This window comes from Passer domesticus, chromosome 4 (genome assembly GCF_036417665.1).
Source record: "Passer domesticus isolate bPasDom1 chromosome 4, bPasDom1.hap1, whole genome shotgun sequence".
NCBI classification, from domain to species: Eukaryota; Metazoa; Chordata; class Aves; order Passeriformes; family Passeridae; genus Passer; species Passer domesticus.
In genome coordinates, this window is record NC_087477.1 from 1,241,278 (window position 1) to 1,253,859 (window position 12,582).

The 12,582-nt window shown below is 51.0% G+C and overlaps 2 long non-coding RNA genes across 2 annotated transcripts; both read right to left on the minus strand.

Annotated features, from left to right (window-relative positions):
* Nucleotides 1-5,155: 5,155 nt before the first annotated feature.
* Nucleotides 5,156-5,988, minus strand: LOC135299884 (uncharacterized). The gene is made up of 3 exons (XR_010361728.1): nt 5,862-5,988; nt 5,562-5,751; nt 5,156-5,299 (listed from the first exon to the last, which is right to left on the minus strand). It is a non-coding gene; the product is annotated as an uncharacterized LOC135299884 (long non-coding RNA).
* Nucleotides 5,989-10,169: 4,181 nt separating this feature from the next.
* Nucleotides 10,170-11,075, minus strand: LOC135299885 (uncharacterized). The gene is made up of 3 exons (XR_010361729.1): nt 10,949-11,075; nt 10,649-10,838; nt 10,170-10,386 (listed from the first exon to the last, which is right to left on the minus strand). It is a non-coding gene; the product is annotated as an uncharacterized LOC135299885 (long non-coding RNA).
* Between the last annotated feature and the right edge of the window lie 1,507 nt (nt 11,076-12,582).

A 12,582-nucleotide genomic window follows, 5' to 3' on the forward strand; every position in this document is an offset into this window, starting at 1 on the left:
CAGAACACCTTCCATTACAACAATCCTTATAACAACAACAACAACAACAACAATCTACTGCACATATTTGCATGGGATCCTATGGAGTAACAATCTTCAAAACATATTTACAAAGAACTACTAACCTAAGAACATATTTACAAAAATATTCTAACTTTTCAAACATATATACACAGGTGTAATATGTACGGCCGTCATCTCCAGCAGTCCTGGAAGGAAGAAAGAAGCAAAGCTGGAGTCAGCTGCCAGCACTGGGCCCAGCTGGGCCCCAGGAGCTGGGACAGGGCTGGCAGGGCTGGTGTGGCCCCAGGCAAGTGCAGGGCAGGCCAGGGCTGGTGCTTGTGGCAGCACAATCCAGGCCCCCTGCGGGCAGCGTGTCCCTGAGCGGGGCCATCCAGCCCAGCCCCAGCCTGGCGCCAGGGCAGCCACTGTGTCTGTGGGCAGGGCATGGGGAGCATCTGCCTGTCTTACTTGTGGGGCTCCATCTTCATCCAAGGACCATGGGCTCCTCCTCATCCTTCTCGTCCACTTCCATCTCCTCGATGTCATCCTCCACATCTACTTCCATCTCCTCAACCTGCTCTTCCACGTCCACCTCCATCATTTCTTCCTCATTCAGCACCATGTCCACTTCCATCGCCACCACAGTGTCTCTGGAAGTCTGCAAGAGACAGCACAATGTCACAGTGGGGTTCCTGTCCCACACCATCCATTGCCACGTGGCTGCAGCCTGCTCAAGCAGGCTGCCCCCTCCCTGGAATGACACTGTACCTCCACTGGCGCAGCAGTGCTCATCCTGCTGGGATTGGTGCTCCAGAGCAGGCAGCAGGAAAAGCCCAGGCAGCAGCAGCAACAGCTGAGTGCTGACGGGCAGAGCGCAGAGCGAGCGCCAACTGAGCGCTGGCAGCAGGCAGAGGGTCTGCTGTGGTGGTTTCCAGGTGCTGGACGTTCCACCTGGAACACTGTGGGAGCTGTGATGTCACAGAAGTTTCAGGGCCGCTCCACACTGGGAGGTGGGCATGGTGGAATGATGAAATCCTTGAATGGTTTGGCTTGGAAGGGACCCTAAGGATCATCTGGTTCCAAGCTGAGCAGCCTCCCAGCACAGCAGGTTGCTGCGGCCCCTGTCCAAGCTGGCCTTGGATGTTGGTGGGCATGGGGTATGCACAGCCTCTCTGCGCTGGTCCCTGTGTCAGGGACAAGCACCCTGACAGGAAAGAACTTCTTCCCATCATGGAATGGATTCCAGCTCTTGTAGTTTCGTCCCATTCCCCCTTGTTCTGTCACTTCAGTTGCTGACAAAGAGTCCTCTCCCACTTCCCTGTGGGTCAGGCTGTTCCTGCAGTGTCACACATGTGGCTGAAGCTGCAGGCAGGAGAGAGAGAAGCCAAGCTGCCAGAGCGAGGCAATGGGGAAAGTGACATGAGAGATGAGAGAAGAAGGAAAAAGTAGAGACATGCAAGGCATTGGGTTGGGTGGGCTGTGGCATTCATGCCTTTTATTAGAGGCCAGGTTCTCTGGTGCACTCAATGACTGTGTGATTGCGGCGTGTCCACAGTGAGCCCGTGTGAGCGAGCTGCACTCCCAGAGGCCGGAGCACACTTGCTTCAAGTGCTGATGAATGAGGCCAGAGATGGGTCTTTGTGTGGAACTCCAAACGCTGTGCATTGCCATGAAGAGGGTCCAGGGCCAGAGAGAAAATGAGGCTGGGGTCTGAGGGTTTCATTCAGGGGGGAGAAGGGGTGAAGCCAGGACCAGCAGGGGAGAAGAGAGAGGAGAACATTCTCTGGAGAGTAGATCTAAGGAAAAAATGGCAGTTGAAGTGGGTGATAGCAACAAAACCTGCGGATTGCAAGAGGCTGCAAGTGGCCATGGGTGAGAGCCTTGCATTCAGAGGGGTTTCTCTGTTTCACCTTGGTCCCCTTTGCCCTAAGGTATTACAGTTCAATGGCAGGCCCCTGGGCCTCCACAACTGCCCCCTTTTTGTTTTCAGGAATGAAGGCTTCTGCCATGGACTTTTGCAAGCATTGAGCAAAAATGGATAGAATAACCAAGACAATGAATACCAGAAACAAAGCCCACAAAACAGTCTTAACTAAAGGTGAAAGCCAGCCTTTCATGCCCCAGTCTTTCAAAAGTCCAGTGAGCCAGTCGTTGTTGTCTTTCGTCTGGATCTTGTTGATTTGATCTGTGAGCAGCTGGCCGCTCTGGTATACTGAGTCCTTATGTGAGAAGAGGTTGACAAGCGTGGCCATGGGCAAGAAATTGTGGCTTGGCTGTGGAACCAGCCAGCTGAAGGCATGTGGCATAGTGAGGAGCATCCAGCTTCCTGCTGCAGTGGCAAGAAAGGACAGCATCCTTTGACTTTAGCTAATTTACTAGTGGGTGGAGGCTTGGGTGGCCTGAAAGTAAAGAGACAGGGAGATTGCAATGTGAAGCTTAAATTCTGGTCCCACTAAACTTTCTCTTCTGTAAGGCAAGGGTTTGAAGTCAGCTTATTAGAAGAATCAAATATCAAGGCTAGAATACAGTTTTTCCAATTGTTAAGCGGTATATCGCAGTTAGTGGTGTCTGAGCTCTCTTGGTGTTGGTCTGTGTGGTCCACACTGCTTAGGAGATCTTCTGCTGTCCTTCTTCTTCTTCTTTTCCAGGCTGCTGCTGTCTCTCTTAGGCTTTTGTTCTGTTTTTCTGATGGTGGCCCTGGTGTTTGCCTGGCCATTGGCAGAAGGGTTTGATGTTTTTTGCTGGGATCCGTCTTGGGCCTGCTGCTGTAGAGACACAAGCATATCCTCCCTCCCAAGTAATGAATGGGAAAGGGCCCATAATTTGTTTGGATTCAGGGTCTTTGATCAACACAGGTGGCTTTTCTTTTTATTGGGCTGCCAATTAAATATAAAATGCCTGATGACTGGGGGAGTTGTTCAAAAAGTTGAGCACATCAAGGGCCTTGGCCAGTCTCTCAATGGGAGATAATATGTGGACTCCCTGTCTCTGTTGATCAAGGATCCTTTGGATGGAAGAGTGGGCCCTCTAGACTATGGACTGTCCTGTGGCAGAGTGTGGTATGGCTGCGACATGTTTTGTAGCCCACTGGTCAGAAAATGGTTGGAATCAGTGCAAGGTATAAGCAGGACCATGATCAGTTTTAATTTCCTGTGGAACAAGGAAGGTGGAAAAGGCTAAAAAGTAACGTTTTAGAGCATCTTTTGATTTTTCACCAGCATGGGCAGGGGCAGAAACCGCAGCGTTGTCGGTGTGGATTGAGACGGGGATGTATTTTAGTCTCCCAAAAGGGGCTTGGTGTGTGATGTGTGATTGCCCGATCTGGAGAGTCTTTAGTCCTCTTGGATTGAGTGCAGCTCTGACAGAAGCAAAGGCACGTTGCTGACAATTTGGGCAGGTGGCTGCCATGAATCTTGCCTGATCTTGGGTAATTTTAAAGATGCTGAGCGGTGCAGGAATGTTTTGATGGTAGAAGTGGTGGCGGATCCTAGCCTGTTCAGAAACATTCCGTAGGCAGGTTTGGAGAAGCATTGCTGAGGCATCTGCTCTAGCATTGCCTACTATAAATGCAGGAAGGGTGGTATGAGACCTTGTGTGCATGATATAGCGTGGGTGTTGTCTGTGGGACAAAAGAGAAATGAATGCTGAAAGCAAATGCTCTAGTTGGGGTTAGAAATGTCTTTGAAAATGGAATTTTCAGCCCGCTGCACTAGGCCATAGACATCTGCCGAATCAGTGATCAAAGGAAGAGGTTCTTTGAAAGTGGAGAAGGTCCTAAGGACTGCAGTCAATTCAGCAATTTGGGCAGGGTGAGGATGCCCTGGCTTGGCTTTTGTCTCTTGAGCAATGCGGAGCCAGGGCAGTGCAGAGCAGGGTGGGAAGCAGAGCCCGGAGCCTTTGGAGGCTGCAAGCCTTAAACATCAGCCGCTGCAGCAGCCCAGATGCAGGTGCCACAGTTGCCAAGGCTGTCAAGGCCTTGAGAGCGGGCAGGTGGATTTTGCATCCCTGTGGGCTGATGGCGGCTCTGGAGCCAGGAGTGGCTGTGGCTGCAGGAGGAAGGGTGGCTGAAAGTTTCCTGCCTTGCTTTGGTGGCATGGCTGCAGGGGCCAGTGCAGCGAGAGCCCCCTCTGTGCTGGTGAGAGCTCAGCTCTTGGGGACGCGGCTGTGCCCCAGCCCAGGAGCAGCAGCAGTGGCCAGCGGCAGCAGTGGTGTCAGTGGGACCCCCTGTGCACAGGGACCCCCAGCCACGGGGTGGCCGTGGCAGCAGCCCCAGGGAGCTCCAGCCCCGGGATCCCGGAACAAGTGGAAATCCCAACTGTGCAAACGCTGCCTGTGCCTCTTGGGTTTTCTTTGGTTGAGGGGATTTCGAGGTATGTTAAAAGTCTCTTTTTCTCTAACTTAGCTGTCGAAGGAAGAGTTGTGAAGTATGTGGTTCACTCTCTTAAGGTTGATTTTTATGTTTTGTCTAAAACATTTTTTGCTGGCCTGCTGAGGTTTGTTCAGCAGCTCAGCTTAAGGTACTCTTTTTGCCTCTTGGGTTGGTGTTATCTTTTATATTAAAACCTGCCTATACTATGTTTGCAAGAATGTTTTAATACCTATTACTTTAGTTAGATAGTGACTTTCTACTTGAAACCAATTTGTGAATGGTAATATCGTCTTTCATATGGATGCTAGGGAGAAGAAAGAGGAAGGACAGGGTACGCCCACATTTTTCTATCTATGTAGATAATACCAAACTCTTTCGTACAAGGTTCAAAACCTCTGTGTACAGTGCTCTAAATGTTTTCCGTTCACTTTGTGATTACTATTACTAGACTATCTAAATTGTTGTGACTTTTAATTCTTGACATAAAGGTGGTAACATGCTTTATGGGTTAAATTCAAAGGCACAGAGGTCTTTGGCTACATGCCAGGGTCTCCGAACCCCCTGCCAGGGATTTAAAGCCCCCTGGCTGGGGCTGGGATCATTTAGGATGGTCAGGGGGAGGTCCGGGGTTCTGACAGTGCCCAAAGGAATGAGAAGGAGAAGTGAAGTTTTATAAAGTATCATTATTTATTTGCTGATCATCGGCAAACACGAGGATTTACAGAACACCTTCCATTACAACAATCCTTATAACAACAACAACAACAACAATCTACTGCACATATTTGCATGGGATCCTATGGACTAACAATCTTCAAAACATATTTACAAAGAACTACTAACCTAAGAACATATTTACAAAAATATTCTAACTTTTCAAACATATATACACAGGTGTAATATGTACGGCCGTCATCTCCAGCAGTCCTGGAAGGAAGAAAGAAGCAAAGCTGGAGTCAGCTGCCAGCACTGGGCCCAGCTGGGCCCCAGGAGCTGGGACAGGGCTGGCAGGGCTGGTGTGGCCCCAGGCAAGTGCAGGGCAGGCCAGGGCTGGTGCTTGTGGCAGCACAATCCAGGCCCCCTGCGGGCAGCGTGTCCCTGAGCGGGGCCATCCAGCCCAGCCCCAGCCTGGCGCCAGGGCAGCCACTGTGTCTGTGGGCAGGGCATGGGGAGCATCTGCCTGTCTTACTTGTGGGGCTCCATCTTCATCCAAGGACCATGGGCTCCTCCTCATCCTTCTCGTCCACTTCCATCTCCTCGATGTCATCCTCCACATCTACTTCCATCTCCTCAACCTGCTCTTCCACGTCCACCTCCATCATTTCTTCCTCATTCAGCACCATGTCCACTTCCATCGCCACCACAGTGTCTCTGGAAGTCTGAAAGAGACAGCACAATGTCACAGTGGGGTTCCTGTCCCACACCATCCATTGCCACGTGGCTGCAGCCTGCTCAAGCAGGCTGCCCCCTCCCTGGAATGGCACAGTACCTCCACTGGCGCAGCAGTGCTCATCCTGCTGGGATTGGTGCTCCAGAGCAGGCAGCAGGAAAAGGCCAGGCAGCAGCAGCAACAGCTGAGTGCTGACGGGCAGAGCGCAGAGCGAGCGCCAACTGAGCGCTGGCAGCAGGCAGAGTGTCTGCTGTGGTGGTTTCCAGGTGCTGGACGTTCCACCTGGAACACTGTGGGAGCTGTGATGTCACAGAAGTTTCAGGGCCGCTCCACACTGGGAGGCGGGCATGGTGGAATGATGAAATCCTTGAATGGTTTGGCTTGGAAGGGACCCTAAGGATCATCTGGTTCCAAGCTGAGCAGCCTCCCAGCACAGCAGGTTGCTGCGGCCCCTGTCCAAGCTGGCCTTGGATGTTGGTGGGCATGGGGTATGCACAGCCTCTCTGCGCTGGTCCCTGTGTCAGGGACAAGCACCCTGACAGGAAAGAACTTCTTCCCATCATGGAATGGATTCCAGCTCTTGTAGTTTCGTCCCATTCCCCCTTGTTCTGTCACTTCAGTTGCTGACAAAGAGTCCTCTCCCACTTCCCTGTGGGTCAGGCTGTTCCTGCAGTGTCACACATGTGGCTGAAGCTGCAGCCAGGAGAGAGAGAAGCCAAGCTGCCAGAGCGAGGCAATGGGGAAAGTGACATGAGAGATGAGAGAAGAAAGAAAAAGTAGAGACATGCAAGGCATTGGGTTGGGTGGGCTGTGGCATTCATGCCTTTTATTAGAGGCCAGGTTCTCTGGTGCACTCAATGACTGTGTGATTGCGGCGTGTCCACAGTGAGCCCGTGTGAGCGACCTGCACTCCCAGAGGCCGGAGCACACTTGCTTCAAGTGCTGATGAATGAGGCCAGAGATGGGTCTTTGTGTGGAACTCCAAACGCTGTGCATTGCCATGAAGAGGGTCCAGGGCCAGAGAGAAAATGAGGCTGGGGTCTGAGGGTTTCATTCAGGGGGGAGAAGGGGTGAAGCCAGGACCAGCAGGGGAGAAGAGAGAGGAGAACATTCTCTGGAGAGTAGATCTAAGGAAAAAATGGCAGTTGAAGTGGGTGATAGCAACAAAACCTGCGGATTGCAAGAGGCTGCAAGTGGCCATGGGTGAGAGCCTTGCATTCAGAGGGGTTTCTCTGTTTCACCTTGGTCCCCTTTGCCCTAAGGTATTACAGTTCAATTGCTGGCCCCTGGGCCTCCACAACTGCCCCCTTTTTGTTTTCAGGAATGAAGGCTTCTGCCATGGACTTTTGCAAGCATTGAGCAAAAATGGATAGAATAACCAAGACAATGAATACCAGAAACAAAGCCCACAAAACAGTCTTAACTAAAGGTGAAAGCCAGCCTTTCATGCCCCAGTCTTTCAAAAGTCCAGTGAGCCAGTCGTTGTTGTCTTTCGTCTGGATCTTGTTGATTTGATCTGTGAGCAGCTGGCCGCTCTGGTATACTGAGTCCTTATGTGAGAAGAGGTTGACAAGCGTGGCCATGGGCAAGAAATTGTGGCTTGGCTGTGGAACCAGCCAGCTGAAGGCATGTGGCATAGTGAGGAGCATCCAGCTTCCTGCTGCAGTGGCAAGAAAGGACAGCATCCTTTGACTTTAGCTAATTTAGTAGTGGGTGGAGGCTTGGGTGGCCTGAAAGTAAAGAGACAGGGAGATTGCAATGTGAAGCTTAAATTCTGGTCCCACTAAACTTTCTCTTCTGTAAGGCAAGGGTTTGAAGTCAGCTTATGAGAAGAATCAAATATCAAGGCTAGAATACAGTTTTTCCAATTGTTAAGCGGTATATCGCAGTTAGTGGTGTCTGAGCTCTCTTGGTGTTGGTCTGTGTGGTCCACACTGCTTAGGAGATCTTCTGCTGTCCTTCTTCTTCTTCTTTTCCAGGCTGCTGCTGTCTCTCTTAGGCTTTTGTTCTGTTTTTCTGATGGTGGCCCTGGTGTTTGCCTGGCCATTGGCAGAAGGGTTTGATGTTTTTTGCTGGGATCCGTCTTGGGCCTGCTGCTGTAGAGACACAAGCATATCCTCCCTCCCAAGTAATGAATGGGAAAGGGCCCATAATTTGTTTGGATTCAGGGTCTTTGATCAACACAGGTGGCTTTTCTTTTTATTGGGCTGCCAATTAAATATAAAATGCCTGATGACTGGGGGAGTTGTTCAAAAAGTTGAGCACATCAAGGGCCTTGGCCAGTCTCTCAATGGGAGATAATATGTGGACTCCCTGTCTCTGTTGATCAAGGATCCTTTGGATGGAAGAGTGGGCCCTCTAGACTATGGACTGTCCTGTGGCAGAGTGTGGTATGGCTGCGACATGTTTTGTAGCCCACTGGTCAGAAAATGGTTGGAATCAGTGCAAGGTATAAGCAGGACCATGATCAGTTTTAATTTCCTGTGGAACAAGGAAGGTGGAAAAGGCTAAAAAGTAACGTTTTAGAGCATCTTTTGATTTTTCACCAGCATGGGCAGGGGCAGAAACCGCAGCGTTGTCGGTGTGGATTGAGACGGGGATGTATTTTAGTCTCCCAAAAGGGGCTTGGTGTGTGATGTGTGATTGCCCGATCTGGAGAGTCTTTAGTCCTCTTGGATTGAGTGCAGCTCTGACAGAAGCAAAGGCACGTTGCTGACAATTTGGGCAGGTGGCTGCCATGAATCTTGCCTGATCTCGGGTAATTTTAAAGATGCTGAGCGGTGCAGGAATGTTTTGATGGTAGAAGTGGTGGCGGATCCTAGCCTGTTCAGAAACATTCCGTAGGCAGGTTTGGAGAAGCATTGCTGAGGCATCTGCTCTAGCATTGCCTACTATAAATGCAGGAAGGGTGGTATGAGACCTTGTGTGCATGATATAGCGTGGGTGTTGTCTGTGGGACAAAAGAGAAATGAATGCTGAAAGCAAATGCTCTAGTTGGGGTTAGAAATGTCTTTGAAAATGGAATTTTCAGCCCGCTGCACTAGGCCATAGACATCTGCCGAATCAGTGATCAAAGGAAGAGGTTCTTTGAAAGTGGAGAAGGTCCTAAGGACTGCAGTCAATTCAGCAATTTGGGCAGGGTGAGGATGCCCTGGCTTGGCTTTTGTCTCTTGAGCAATGCGGAGCCAGGGCAGTGCAGAGCAGGGTGGGAAGCAGAGCCCGGAGCCTTTGGAGGCTGCAAGCCTTAAACATCAGCCGCTGCAGCAGCCCAGATGCAGGTGCCACAGTTGCCAAGGCTGTCAAGGCCTTGAGAGCGGGCAGGTGGATTTTGCATCCCTGTGGGCTGATGGCGGCTCTGGAGCCAGGAGTGGCTGTGGCTGCAGCAGGAAGGGTGGCTGAAAGTTTCCTGCCTTGCTTTGGTGGCATGGCTGCAGGGGCCAGTGCAGCGAGAGCCCCCTCTGTGCTGGTGAGAGCTCAGCTCTTGGGGACGCGGCTGTGCCCCAGCCCAGGAGCAGCAGCAGTGGCCAGCGGCAGCAGTGGTGTCAGTGGGACCCCCTGTGCACAGGGACCCCCAGCCACGGGGTGGCCGTGGCAGCAGCCCCAGGGAGCTCCAGCCCCGGGATCCCGGAACAAGTGGAAATCCCAACTGTGCAAACGCTGCCTGTGCCTCTTGGGTTTTCTTTGGTTGAGGGGATTTCGAGGTATGTTAAAAGTCTCTTTTTCTCTAACTTAGCTGTCGAAGGAAGAGTTGTGAAGTATGTGGTTCACTCTCTTAAGGTTGATTTTTATGTTTTGTCTAAAACATTTTTTGCTGGCCTGCTGAGGTTTGTTCCGCAGCTCAGCTTAAGGTACTCTTTTTGCCTCTTGGGTTGGTGTTATCTTTTATATTAAAACCTGCCTATACTATGTTTGCAAGAATGTTTTAATACCTATTACTTTAGTTAGATAGTGACTTTCTACTTGAAACCAATATGTGAATGGTAATATCGTCTTTCATATGGATGCTAGGGAGAAGAAAGAGGAAGGACAGGGTACGCCCACATTTTTCTATCTATGTAGATAATACCAAACTCTTTCGTACAAGGTTCAAAACCTCTGTGTACAGTGCTCTAAATGTTTTGTGTTCACTTTGTGATTACTATTACTAGACTATCTAAATTGTTGTGACTTTTAATTCTTGACATAAAGGTGGTAACATGCTTTATGGGTTAAATTCAAAGGCACAGAGGTCTTTGGCTACATGCCAGGGTCTCCGAACCCCCTGCCAGGGATTTAAAGCCCCCTGGCTGGGGCTGGGATCATTTAGGATGGTGAGGGGGAGGTCCGGGGTTCTGACAGTGCCCAAAGGAATGAGAAGGAGAAGTGAAGTTTTATAAAGTATCATTATTTATTTGCTGATCATCGGCAAACACGAGGATTTACAGAACACCTTCCATTACAACAATCCTTATAACAACAACAACAACAATCTACTGCACATATTTCCATGGGATCCTATGGAGTAACAATCTTCAAAACATATTTACAAAGAACTACTAACCTAAGAACATATTTACAAAAATATTCTAACTTTTCAAACATATATACACAGGTGTAATATGTACGGCCGTCATCTCCAGCAGTCCTGGAAGGAAGAAAGAAGCAAAGCTGGAGTCAGCTGCCAGCACTGGGCCCAGCTGGGCCCCAGGAGCTGGGACAGGACTGGCAGGGCTGGTGTGGCCCCAGGCAAGTGCAGGGCAGGCCAGGGCTGGTGCTTGTGGCAGCACAATCCAGGCCCCCTGCGGGCAGCGTGTCCCTGAGCGGGGCCATCCAGCCCAGCCCCAGCCTGGCGCCAGGGCAGCCACTGTGTCTGTGGGCAGGGCATGGGGAGCATCTGCCTGTCTTACTTGTGGGGCTCCATCTTCATCCAAGGACCATGGGCTCCTCCTCATCCTTCTCGTCCACTTCCATCTCCTCGATGTCATCCTCCACATCTACTTCCATCTCCTCAACCTGCTCTTCCACGTCCACCTCCATCATTTCTTCCTCATTCAGCACCATGTCCACTTCCATCGCCACCACAGTGTCTCTGGAAGTCTGAAAGAGACAGCACAATGTCACAGTGGGGTTCCTGTCCCACACCATCCATTGCCACGTGGCTGCAGCCTGCTCAAGCAGGCTGCCCCCTCCCTGGAATGGCACAGTACCTCCACTGGCGCAGCAGTGCTCATCCTGCTGGGATTGGTGCTCCAGAGCAGGCAGCAGGAAAAGGCCAGGCAGCAGCAGCAACAGCTGAGTGCTGACGGGCAGAGCGCAGAGCGAGCGCCAACTGAGCGCTGGCAGCAGGCAGAGTGTCTGCTGTGGTGGTTTCCAGGTGCTGGACGTTCCACCTGGAACACTGTGGGAGCTGTGATGTCACAGAAGTTTCAGGGCCGCTCCACACTGGGAGGTGGGCATGGTGGAATGATGAAATCCTTGAATGGTTTGGCTTGGAAGGGACCCTAAGGATCATCTGGTTCCAAGCTGAGCAGCCTCCCAGCACAGCAGGTTGCTGCGGCCCCTGTCCAAGCTGGCCTTGGATGTTGGTGGGCATGGGGTATGCACAGCCTCTCTGCGCTGGTCCCTGTGTCAGGGACAAGCACCCTGACAGGAAAGAACTTCTTGCCATCATGGAATGGATTCCAGCTCTTGTAGTTTCGTCCCATTCCCCCTTGTTCTGTGACTTCAGTTGCTGACAAAGAGTCCTCTCCCACTTCCCTGTGGGTCAGGCTGTTCCTGCAGGGTCACACATGTGGCTGAAGCTGCAGGCAGGAGAGAGAGAAGCCAAGCTGCCAGAGCGAGGCAATGGGGAAAGTGACATGAGAGATGAGAGAAGAAGGAAAAAGTAGAGACATGCAAGGCATTGGGTTGGGTGGGCTGTGGCATTCATGCCTTTTATTAGAGGCCAGGTTCTCTGGTGCACTCAATGACTGTGTGATTGCGGCGTGTCCACAGTGAGCCCGTGTGAGCGACCTGCACTCCCAGGGGCCGGAGCACACTTGCTTCAAGTGCTGATGAATGAGGCCAGAGATGGGTCTTTGTGTGGAACTCCAAACGCTGTGCATTGCCATGAAGAGGGTCCAGGGCCGGACAGAAAATGAGGCTGGGGTCTGAGGGTTTCATTCGGGGGGGAGAAGGGGTGAAGCCAGGACCAGCAGGGGAGAAGAGAGAGGAGAACATTCTCTGGAGAGTAGATCTAAGGAAAAAATGGCAGTTGAAGTGGGTGATAGCAACAAAACCTGAGGATTGCAAGAGGCTGCAAGTGGCCATGGGTGAGAGCCTTGCATTCAGAGGGGTTTCTCTGTTTCACCTTGGTCCCCTTTGCCCTAAGGTATTACAGTTCAATGGCAGGCCCCTGGGCCTCCACAACTGCCCCCTTTTTGTTTTCAGGAATGAAGGCTTCTGCCATGGACTTTTGCAAGCATTGAGCAAAACTGGATAGAATAACCAAGACAATGAATACAAGAAACAAAGCCCACAAAACAGTCTTGACTAAATCACAGAATCACAGAATCATGAGTTTGGAAGAGACCCCTAAGATCATCAAGTCCAACCTATGCCCTAACATCTCAACTAGACTATAGCACCAAGTGGCATGTCCAGTCTTTTTTTAAACACATCCAGTGATGGTGATTCCACCACCTCCCTGGGAAGACAGTTCCAGTGCTTTATTATTCTTTCAGTGAAAATTTTTTTCCTAATATCTAACCTATACCTTCCCTGACGTAGCTTGAGACTGTGTCCCCTTGTTCTGTCAGTTGCTGCCCGGTGGAAGAGACCGACCCCCACCTGTCTACAACCT